An 11385-nucleotide genomic window follows, 5' to 3' on the forward strand; every position below is an offset into this window, starting at 1 on the left:
GATAACTGAGGCTTAAACTTAACACAACACAAGACATGTGATGAGTGATGGACAGATGGGATCAGCGAGCCAAGCCAGGGATCAACCAAGTACAGTACATTCATTTAAGGGCAACGTTAGAATTAATTCACAATAGGACTAACAGTAAGTAATATTTCCCAACTATCAGCCTGTCATCATGTCGCAATCAAGTCAATACTCAGGTTGTCATTTGCAATATTTAAGTTTTAAAATAAGTAAACTCGACCTTTAGGTGAAGTCGAAGTCAGCAGAATCATTGCCAGAATCAGGCCCAGCAAGTAATGCTAAACTGTGGATGAGTTAAAAAAGACTCCGAAGTAATTTAAAATTGATAAATAATATAGATAATATAAAAAATCCAAACAAACTTTGTGTTTGATACAGCGACAGTCGGAAAGCCAAGGATCTGAGGAACATGTTATGAGAGAGAAAATGAAAACTGTGTGCACTTTATTTTATTTTACCTTTTTTAGGATCCTTTCCAGTATAACCACTGACCTTTTCAGGACCAGTAGACCTCATGGGGACCAAAGCCCTGTCCTATTGGGTCAGAACGTCATTTCTAACGTCCTGGTTAAGGTTAGTGGTAAGATGTGAAGTTTTGTTGGGCATGAATTGGTCATGGATAAGGTTTTGGGTAGGCTGTCAACAATAAATGGAAGAGAGTATAAAGTCCTAATAAGGATAGCTGTGTGAACTGTGTGTGTATATGTCTCCTCTAGATTGCTTTGACTCCACCTGACTGACTTCCTGTGAGAGCGTCCTCTGAAACGTCTCCTCCCCTCGGAGAGGCTCATCAGTGTGAGCCGAAGCGAAGCGCTCTAGTGTAAACTTGTTAAGCAAACACAGTGTGTTGTGATTAAAACCATGCTGTCTCACCCCACGCCTTCACTACAGCCGAGGAACAGCTCTCTGTTACTCGATTTCCTCTCCTTTAACTTTAGCTGATTTCTCCCAGTTTCCTCTTTACTCTCTTGTCTCTCCAGTAAACCCAATTCCCAGCGTGACGATACGATGGCTGCTGGCCAAAGCGGAGCAGGAGCCGCTCTGTGGGATCAAAGCCCGTTGCCATCTTCAGCAGATTCCTGCCATCCATTGATTCCACCTCCTTCAGATAACAAAGGGTGTTTCTGTTGCGCAAGAGCAAGCAAGCGTTCAAAATGTGCAGAGTCTCAGCGAGCAAGTGAATCACTCATTGTTGGCGTCTGCAGCATCGACTTGACCTTTTTTGACCAACTGGGAGTCAGTGTAGCACTTCTGAGCACATTGTCACAGTATGCTACAAGAAGAACAGTCTCTGCTTTGGAAAAGCTTGTAAAACATATCAAGATCATTTATTCTTGTGCTATTCACTACATTTTAAGAGTCTAAATGCACATTTTACAAACTGTTGCTATAGACATTACAACTACAAAAAACAAGAGGAGTGGACTGTAAAGAGCTGCTGACAGTGTCGCTTTTAAAAACATGCTGCTTTTCATTACAGCCAAGATGATTGCTGAAACATTAGGTGAGCAGCTAACTAAACCCAGCCCTTATTTTGCAAAGTTTCCATGGCAACTTAAATCTACATAGGCGCTGGAAAACCCCCAATTTAGTCCTCATTAGTAGGGAGCAAAGAGAGGGAAGAAGTGAGAAAGAAAGGATACCGACGGACTTATGTCTCTTTAGATTATTTTGAGGACAGATCAGACTGGAAAAGATAAATTAAACTGAGGAATAGTGACAGTTGAGTTACACAGCGTGTTAGTCTTAAAACATGTCGTAAAACAATTTCAGGAGTAATAACTCATTCATTTTTATGACTGAATGTGTGTAGTCCAGGTATTACTCATTTCTTTTAACAGTCACATGATGGGGGACTCGTCTTCCTTCTGGAGACAAATCAAGTCTCCATTACATAAATCATTCCACAGAGACGTGATAGGGTTACAGTAAGGTTAGGTGTGTGTGTGCTGATGTGCTTTTGACTACATTCTGTTATAAGATTTAATCAACCATACAGCTGAAATGACACAGGCTGTGGTCTGGGGGAATATTACAGTATCTAATCTCCGTTTGAAGACCCTCAATCCTTCACTTTGAAACAAGATTGGTGCGGTCACAGGACACCACCAATAAATGGCCGTGGAAGAAGTCGTCACTGTTCCCCACAATCACAACCAAGATCCTTCACATTTATAGAGTTAAACCACAGCCTCTCTGCCTCCAGAGGAGGAACTCCTGTCCCCGGATCTGAGGTTTAGATATGATGACACAGGCGCCAGAGAAATGAGATAAAGCTGTTTGTGTTTACTTTGAAACTCAGCTGCAAGCCTGTTCCATGTTCCAAGGCTGCAATTAACAAATAAATATCCGAGGATAACTTCAGGTGGAACTCAATCTCCTGAAATATATGGCTCCTTATGCTCCCACATAAAGACCAGACATCAATATCAGCCATCATTTGCTTTTAGACCTTTTACCGTATTTGCACACTCTGGAATTAATATGCTTGCTATATACAAATAAATGTCAGTGAGGTGTTGATTACCATAGGTCACTTTGAAACTAATGCACACACCTTCTGGTCTCAACATGTCATGCAGACCAGTGTGTACTGTGGTGCAAGATTTGTTTATGTAACTTCTATCTGGAGGCAGAAGAAGAAATGTAATCACAATCGTAAAAAAACAAACACTGTAGACGCCTGCATGTGTTTACCCTGAAGGAGCATGACTCAGCCTTTTCATGGAGAGATCTGATATTAAAAATCTGAAATGTGATTGGTTGTGTAAACACAGTCTCTCCAAGATCAATGTGTGGGCTTAATTCTTCCCACAGGAGCCACGGTCAGTTTAAAGGTGTATGTCCTGCCACCATGTTAGTAAACTGACATTAGCATTCAGCTAAGCATTGTCCTGCAGAGAGGTGCAAGTTCCTAACTTATGCTTTGTTTTACAATTGAGTGAATGGGCCACATTTCCGTCAAAACTTTTTCTATTGTCTGTCGACAGTTAACAGTGTCACAGAAGACTTGAATCAATCCTGGCTTACATCACAGGTCCAGGTTACAGAGACAAACAATCACTCTCACATTCACAAAGAGTCTCCAATAAAGTATTTAGACTGTGGCATGAAGCTGAAGTATCTGGAGAAAACACACGGGGAGAACATGCAAACACCACAAGGAAAGGCTCCGGCCGTACGGATTAAAATCTCGAACCTTCTTGCTGAGAGGCCACAGTGCTAACCACTGCACTGTGTCTGAGCAGGCAGACTAGGAAAGAAGCAAACAGAAAATGGGCTGGAACCGGTTGATACTAGGAACAGAAAAGGCATGTCATCAATCTATTATATAGATTACCCGATCTAGTGACTTTTAGGTACTTAGGCTCAGCGAACTTGTTGTTATGCCGTTAAACTTAGAAAAATGAATTTGCACACGCAGTGAATGCATTAGCTCCATGCATTTTGCACATATAGACTAAAATAGTGGCCTTAGAGTTGTGTCTATATTTAATTGTAAGATCAGAAAAATATTTTGACAATTCATTTTGAATCGTTCACTCCTCAAATTGAACATATTTCATCTTTGAGCCAAGGCTGTGAGAGAAACATTGTCCACGACACTTCCAAGTCGAGTTACATTCATTCACAATGGCAGTGGTGTTCACTGAGGAGCAGGGCTGGAGGTCAGAAGAGGAATGGGCTTGGCAGAATCAGTGGTGTGGAAAAGGATATCAGAGAGACATGTAGCGCTTTATCTTAGGCCAGAAAGCTACGGACAGAATTCAAGGAGCTAGCAGTTGACTGCAAGAGTCTGATCAAACCAGTTCCTACAAACTGCAAAGACCAGCATGTTAAAGGTGATAGAGAAATGTACAGCTACAGATTGTGGCAGGGTTAGACGCAGTGGAAGCAGAAGGAAGCAAAAGTGTGCATCACCATCTTCTTTGCTGAAGTATAGATGCTTATCTGCATTTGCATGTAGTCTTGAAAAACTAAGATGAACACATTCTGATCTGTACTAAAGCCAATGGAGATGGATAAACAGAGTGTAAACAAAACTATATCTGGATTTTAACATGTATTTACATTTCTTTTACCTTAAAAGATAATAAAGAAGGGTTTCCTCCATAATTCTGTATGTTTGATGTACTTATTTCCATTTCATCTATTATTTTTCTTTTCACGGCAGACTATGTCTCACAGCCCCAGTGTGACTCATTCTTCCACTTAACCAACATTGCATTTACATGGAATCAGTTTACTTTACTAGATACATAAACAGGACATATGATGCTGGGATTGAGACTTGGCAGGTACAGCATTCAGCAGTTTCTGCAGCTTCCCATGTAGGGATTGTCAGAATAACACATTATCATGAAAGGCCTGACCCCTAAAAGCACCAAGCGTCAAACAATCCCCATTCCCAGCTTGGAAAAATCGGTCTCCCTCTGCCTGTAATGGAATAACGTCAAGGCAAGGGGGGTTAGCAACAGGAGCTTTTGGTCCTCTGAGAAAGCCCAGAATCATCAGTCACCCGAGGGATCCTCTCAAAGACCTCTTAGCTGTAGCTGCTTAGCCTAAAATGGTGTTGTGAGGAGGCTGTGGTGAGGATGAACATATGAATCCATATGGCAAGTCTCCTTCCCCTGTGGTTTTGGACACGTGAACACTGAGTATGACAAGTCTAACATCCCAGAAGAAGGAGGTAAATGTTTGACTTCAGTGCTGCAGCCGTGCTTGGGGATCACTCCCTCAAAACTTATGTTCACACCTCCTATCATAAATTCAACAAGTCTGTCTCTGTATCTTACATCTCTATAAATCAATTATTTTCCTAGTTACCTCTTCAAAGGAACAGAGCGTGTGTTGTAGTTGGCAGAATTCTGCTGTTGAAAAGTTGACACTGATACTTAAATACTTACAAAAATAAATGAACATTAGAAATAATTCATCATTCTGCCTGGATAGAAAAATATAAAAACTTGCGGTGCAAGTTTCACCCTCTTTTAGCTTTGTTTGTATTTTTGTCCCTACTAACTCCAGAGGGAAACATCAGTGTCTTTAGCTTCTAAATGTTCATTACTGTTCTCCAAGCTGCTAACTGGGTCTGTCTTTTCCAAGTTAAATTGTGGGCCTGATCTTAAACCACATAAAGCCAAGGGTCTGTAGATTCAGCTGATTCATCCTGTAGGTTCATGACCATAAAATGTGTCATGTCTGTTTATAGTTGAGACTGGATCCAGTACCTAAATTAACGTGGGCTGAGAGATTACTTTTTTTTTTTTTTTCAAACTTAGCTTCTCCTCTGTTAATAGCCGTATGTGCTGTTATATTTTCAGGTGTAGTATCTCACATATTGTCTCAGTATGTGTAAACCTAAGAAGCCACAATGCAGGAAAATGATTATTTAGTGGTTGACAGTGCTGTTGTAGGAGCTGATCATTTCAGATCAGGGCTAACCACCAACGGATATATTTTGGATTTGGACTTTTCTTTTGAAGAATAAATACACACATAAGGTTCCAAGATGTAACGGTTTATAGTTACTCACTTTTAAAAGTAAAAAATTCAGATATAAAAAAAAAAAAAAAATCATAGTAAACACACTACAAAGTTATTTAATTATGAAATGCCAAGATATAAACAAAGTGAGCAAAGATGCTCTTCACAGCACATGGTCTACATGGTTGCATCCATTATCATTCTGCCATGGAATACAGAAAACAGCTTTGGCTTCTTTGTATATTTCTTCAACCAAATCTATTTTCTTGCACTACGGAGCGACAGAGTCCAGTAGAACAAACATTCCTGCTCTCTCAAAATCTGAGAAATCAATGGAAATGTTGCAAAATGTCCTATCTCACAACGAGAAAGTGATTTAGAAAACAATAAACCTCCTGGATCTGGAATCTTAATTACAAACAAACAAACATCTAAACCAACCAACAAACAAAAGGACTGTGGAGAAAACACAACAGCCTGGTGTAGGTGAATAATGAGGGCAACATGCAGAAATAAGCAAAGCATAGTTTACATTTTGGTGCGTGTGTAACACTTGAACATCGGTTCTATCCAGTTCTGTCGGATTGTAACGCTGCATATTTCAGTGAATGGTAGTTAATTTGAATCCAGTGTATTTTCTTCGCAAAGAGCCTCTTTCAAGCAGGTGGAGATCTGGATGTATTTCCTGAACCTCACAGCCAGTTGTCTTCAGCCCTCCACATGCATTTAAATCTGCAACGCTGCTCATTCCGACTCTGTGGCTCCGTCAATTTAAAGAAAGGCCATCTTAAAGCTTTAGCAATTCCCATGGACAGAGAAGCGTTAACCCTTCATGCTCATTAGCCACAGGATTGGGATTTGAATAGGACAGGTGTCCACTGGTCCAAAGGCAGAGGATGGTGTTAATGGGATAGTTCACGGGATTTTTAACTGCATGGTGCTGCTGCTGTATGAAGAGAGCTCCTGTCCAGATACCCTATCTGATTTACACAACAACACAGCAGATAAAGGGATAGTTCAGCCAAAAATAAAGATTATTATCATTATCTATATACTCACCACAATGCCGATAGAGGGGAGGGTTAAGTGTTTGAGTCAACAAAACACTTTTGGAGTTTCAGGAGTAAACAGTGTGGCAGCCAAATCCAAAACAATCGAATCTACTGGCGGACCACTTCTTCAAACGTATAAAAACAACAGAAAAATAAGTAAAATGCGTGAACTATCCCTTCAACTGCTGTGTTGTTATGTAAATCACATAGGATATCTGGGCAGGAGCTCTCTTCATACAGCAGCAGCTCATTTTCTAAATACACAGGCCCAGTGGAGACCAATCCATTCACAATCCAAGTCCATTAAAAACTCAAACAGTGATGACACTGGAAGACAGTGCAGGTCTATGCTCCTTCACTTGTCAGTGCAGGATGGTGTGCAGAGGTTAATGTGTGAAGGAGCTCTGTGCCAGTGGAACAGAAAAGTAATGGCTGACCTAACAGGGTTGATATAAATTCCAGACACAGTCAAATCAGTCATTTTATTACGGCAGTGTCACATACATTGTCTCATGCTTCTCCATAAACTAGTCCAGACCACACACATTGTTTTTACTAGTAGGATTACTTCAAACCGCTTGTGTGAATCATAGCTCTGTCAACCCACTGTACCCATCCACACCCAACATTATAAACACTGTTACTCAGCTGAAAGTCATCCAAACTCTTCAAACTAAGATTCATTTGGGGATTAAAGAGTTCACAGAAAGATATGAATGCCAAAAAATAGGAAGACGTTGCAGACATGCATGATTTGCCAATAAGTATAATGATCAAAACATCTTAATAACAATATTCAATAAATTATAATTAATTCATGATGAAGAATTGAGCAGGTCAGTTTCATATATTGTCTCAGTAATATCTTTGCTTCTGGCTGTATTCCACCTCGAGTGCGCACTGGCTGAACAAATAAAAGGATTTTAAATGTTCATTTCAACAGGGTCAAAAGTTAGAATCACATCACTGCATCAACTCGGACACGCACTCATCACTCCAGCTTGTTCCTCCATCCACCTTTTTTTCTAACTTTGCTATACTCCTCATATCTGTCTTTTAGGATGCATTGAGAAAGGCAGGAGACTGTAGCGGTGCCCAGTTAATACAGGGCGCCATCCCCTCCAACATCCTGAGTCAAAAAGGCCCGTATAAAAATGTTAAACATACTTTAATTATAGAATAATATTTTACTTCCTAGCATCCGGCTTTGTCTCCACTCCCAAGGCTGCGACGTACGGGTGGAATTGTTGTTTGAAGGTGCGCCAACTCTGGTCGACATTCCCCGTTAGTTCCAAACTGTCCGTTGGTTTTAATTCCATGTCGCTCTTCTTAGTTTTCTCCTGGTACCATGATATTTTTGCGTTTGGAAGGATGAGCTTATGTCCCACTCCCAACGTAACTTTATTACACAATGCCTTCAGCAACATACATGTGCATCTTAATGTCTTCTTACTCTAATGTTTTCTGCGTCTTTCATTACTCCTGTTGCCGCCTCGATAAAACATGCAATCGTGATGCAGAAGGAAGCAAGGGAGACAAAAATAAAGTTGAAAATAAAACTTTACTTTACAATCCAGAGGTCGTACACGGGAAGGCAGTCAGAGAAAGCAACCAAGTCCATTCGTGGATAAAGCACAAAATCCGTAATCCAGGCAGAGTCAAAAACCAGGCACAGGAAGTAAAATCAGACTCCATACACAAGAATCGTGACGACAAAATAAAACCGGAAGTGAATACAATAGAAACAGACTGAGCAGATTATCACAGCAATAGCATCTAATAACAACACACAGGACCTGAGGCTGGTCTTTAATTTATTGTAGCTGATTTTTCTCTCTGGACGCAGCTCAGTGGTGTAAATAATGCATTTTAATGCTTCCCCTGTTTGCTGTTAATAAATGTTATCATCAGCTGCCACTATTACTTTGTATAGTGAAATGTGTTTATTCTTTCCTGAATTAGAAAGGCTGGTCATGTTGTATGCTTTACGCCCTGTCTACACTGATGTGGATATTTTGCCAAACCATCGTCATCCTCTGCATCTGGGCTTCTGGTCCACATGCAAATGGTATTTACACCTACCAAAGTGCATTTTTCTAAAAAACCTCTGAGCCTCTGTTTGGCTGCGTCAGTGATCATGTGATTGAATGTGTTGATTGCTCAGGGTAGCTGATTAGTGCCAGACTGACAGCGAAAGGGTCAAAGGTCAGCGTGCTGCCATGTACATTGTAACTGGTTATCATACACAAAGCTTAGAGGAGATGGTTGTGTCAGCATTTACTATGACAACAACTTGGATATCAATGATTCACATCACATTTTCTACCAACAGTTGGTGTCTGTTAAACATGACCGACATGTTTTCCTATCCTGCGAGTTTATCTTGTAACTATCTTTGACTCAGAAGATTTAAGTGTCTGAACTTAATCAAACCATAGAGGTGATGGATTAGAACTCCCTCCTGTGAGTGGGTTTTAGAACAGTCATAGTTCACAGGTGTTTGTTTAACCAATCCACCCAAGATGTCATCATGTAACTTCATCTAGTCCAGCTGCCCCAGAGATTACCTACAAATCATTTCACCATCACGTGAGGTCTGCTCTTTCACCCGACAAGCACGAGTCACAAGACGTGACATCACTAAATTCTCATATTTATCAACCCAGCCCCTCTGTCCTGATCCTCGAGGAAACCAAAACAAAAGATCAAATACTGCTGAGTCACTGCTAATAAATTCAAAACTTCACTTTCTGTGGCTGAAGAAGCACACACACAATTTCACTTACTAAAATATGCTGCGTCTCATTTAGGAGAGGTCCAGTTCTCTTCTTCAGAAGTGTGTTTTAGATAATGAGGCTTTAAAAGACAGCTTTTTGATGGTGAAGGAATTGTGTTTTCAGGAACCCGCTCTCACAGGCTTAACTGACGGACTACGTATTTAAGAGAACTATAAAAAGGGCGCAAAACACATCTGGGTTCCAGGCTCTGTAGTAAAGGATTTTCATGAGCGATCTCATGAATTCAGGGCATCAGGATTTTATGTTTCGATGAACATTAACAGGAAATTACATCTTAATCTTTTACAACCATAAAGGGTTATAGCTATTTAAAGATATGGTGACCCTAAGACAGAGCATCCAAGGCTGGTGTATTGTTTTCTTATTGTTAACAAATTCAGAGAAATGCCCCAATGCAACTCTGTCTGACACAGGCTAGTAGAATCAATTCAGTGTGAATTAATTCATTGTGATTTTGGTATTTTCAGGAATTTGTTTACAATAACAATCATTTCAGAACATGGGACAAGATGGTGAATATTCCCTATGTCCAAAGGTCTTCTGCAGTTGCCAACTGCCAGAAGATATTTGGGATCACCAGCAGATGTTAGCAAACATTATGGATGTTAGGTATATATGTGTAACTGAGATTGTTTTGGCCTCCTAGACTCCTGCTACGGTTGATCCACCACATGCAGATCAGACTTGGGTTCTTGTTCAAAACGACCTCACTGGTCATTGGAGAACGCCCTCTCTGTCACGATTTGGGGAAGGAGATGGACCCAGGATGCAGAGGTTTAACAAAAATAGTATTTTAATGGAAACAGAGTCTTTAGGAGACAAAACAAACCCTAAACACTAAAGGGGAAAAACTGGATAAACATTGAAGGGGGAAACTGGAGAAGCCAAAACACAACGAACAAAATGCAGGAGAAAACACAGTGGGCTTACACTGGGAATGCAGAGGTGCAGAGGCCCAAGAGACACAGGACACAGAACACGGGAGATCAGGACAGGAGAGCAGGACACGACATCACCAAGTTTAAACAAACAATCCGACAAAGGGGAGCACAGAGACTTATATACACACACGAGGAAGGCAGGGGCAATTGAACACAGGTGTAACACATGAGGACTGGGAAAGACAATCACAGATCAGGAAGTGAAGAACACAGGAGGAGCAGGACCTACAAAATAAAACAGGAAAAAGAAAACACTCTTAACAAATGTGAACTGAGATGGGAGGGAGGAGGGGGTAACCGGAGGAGGGAATCCGGGACGTGAACAAGGGCTCTGGCGACAGCGCCGTGGCCGCTCAGGGACAGAGTACAAGGGATCAGGTGGTTGGCAAGGGGGCCTAGAGGGAAGAAGCACAGGGACTCACCAAGGGGGGGCGGCCAGGAGGCCGGTCAGGGACGAAACACGAGGGCTCATCAGATGGGCAGCCCAGAGGCCGATCAGGGACTGAGCACAGGGGCGCAGACCTCAGCCCCTGACGTGAGGCAGGAACCGGAGTTGCAGCTGCCCGGAACAGATGTGACGTCTTCTGGGACTGCAGACGCTGGACCAGGTACTGGTATGGTTGCTGCAGGGACCCCTGACGTCGGAATTGGAGCGACGTAGGCCAGGACGACCCGCCACGGAACAGGAGGAGACTGGCACTCAGCCAGGACTGGGGGCTGGTTCCTGTTAGCCCGCTGCAGAGGAGAGAGGACCCCGCTGTGGACGCCACCTCTCCAACATCCCCCACCCACAGCAGAACCCTTTTGGATTCTGCATGGACCTCCAAGAGCCCAACAGCCTCCAGGGTTTGTCAGCGGATGGGGCTGGAGGCTGGTGCCTGTGAGCAGGCAGTAGAGGTGAGGGGTTTTTGCTCTGATGTCTGCTATCCACAGAAGACATCTTCTGCAGGCTGCGGGGTCCACCGAAGGCCAGGCGGCTTCCCAGGTACGGGTTAGTTGATGGAGCTGGAGAGGTGAGGAAGTCCTTTAGCCTGTCCTTCACCACCACAAGGTGCGGGACGAAATGGCGGACACATGGTT

The sequence above is a fragment of the Limanda limanda genome, chromosome 6 (assembly GCF_963576545.1).
Source record: "Limanda limanda chromosome 6, fLimLim1.1, whole genome shotgun sequence".
Classification (NCBI taxonomy): Eukaryota; Metazoa; Chordata; class Actinopteri; order Pleuronectiformes; family Pleuronectidae; genus Limanda; species Limanda limanda.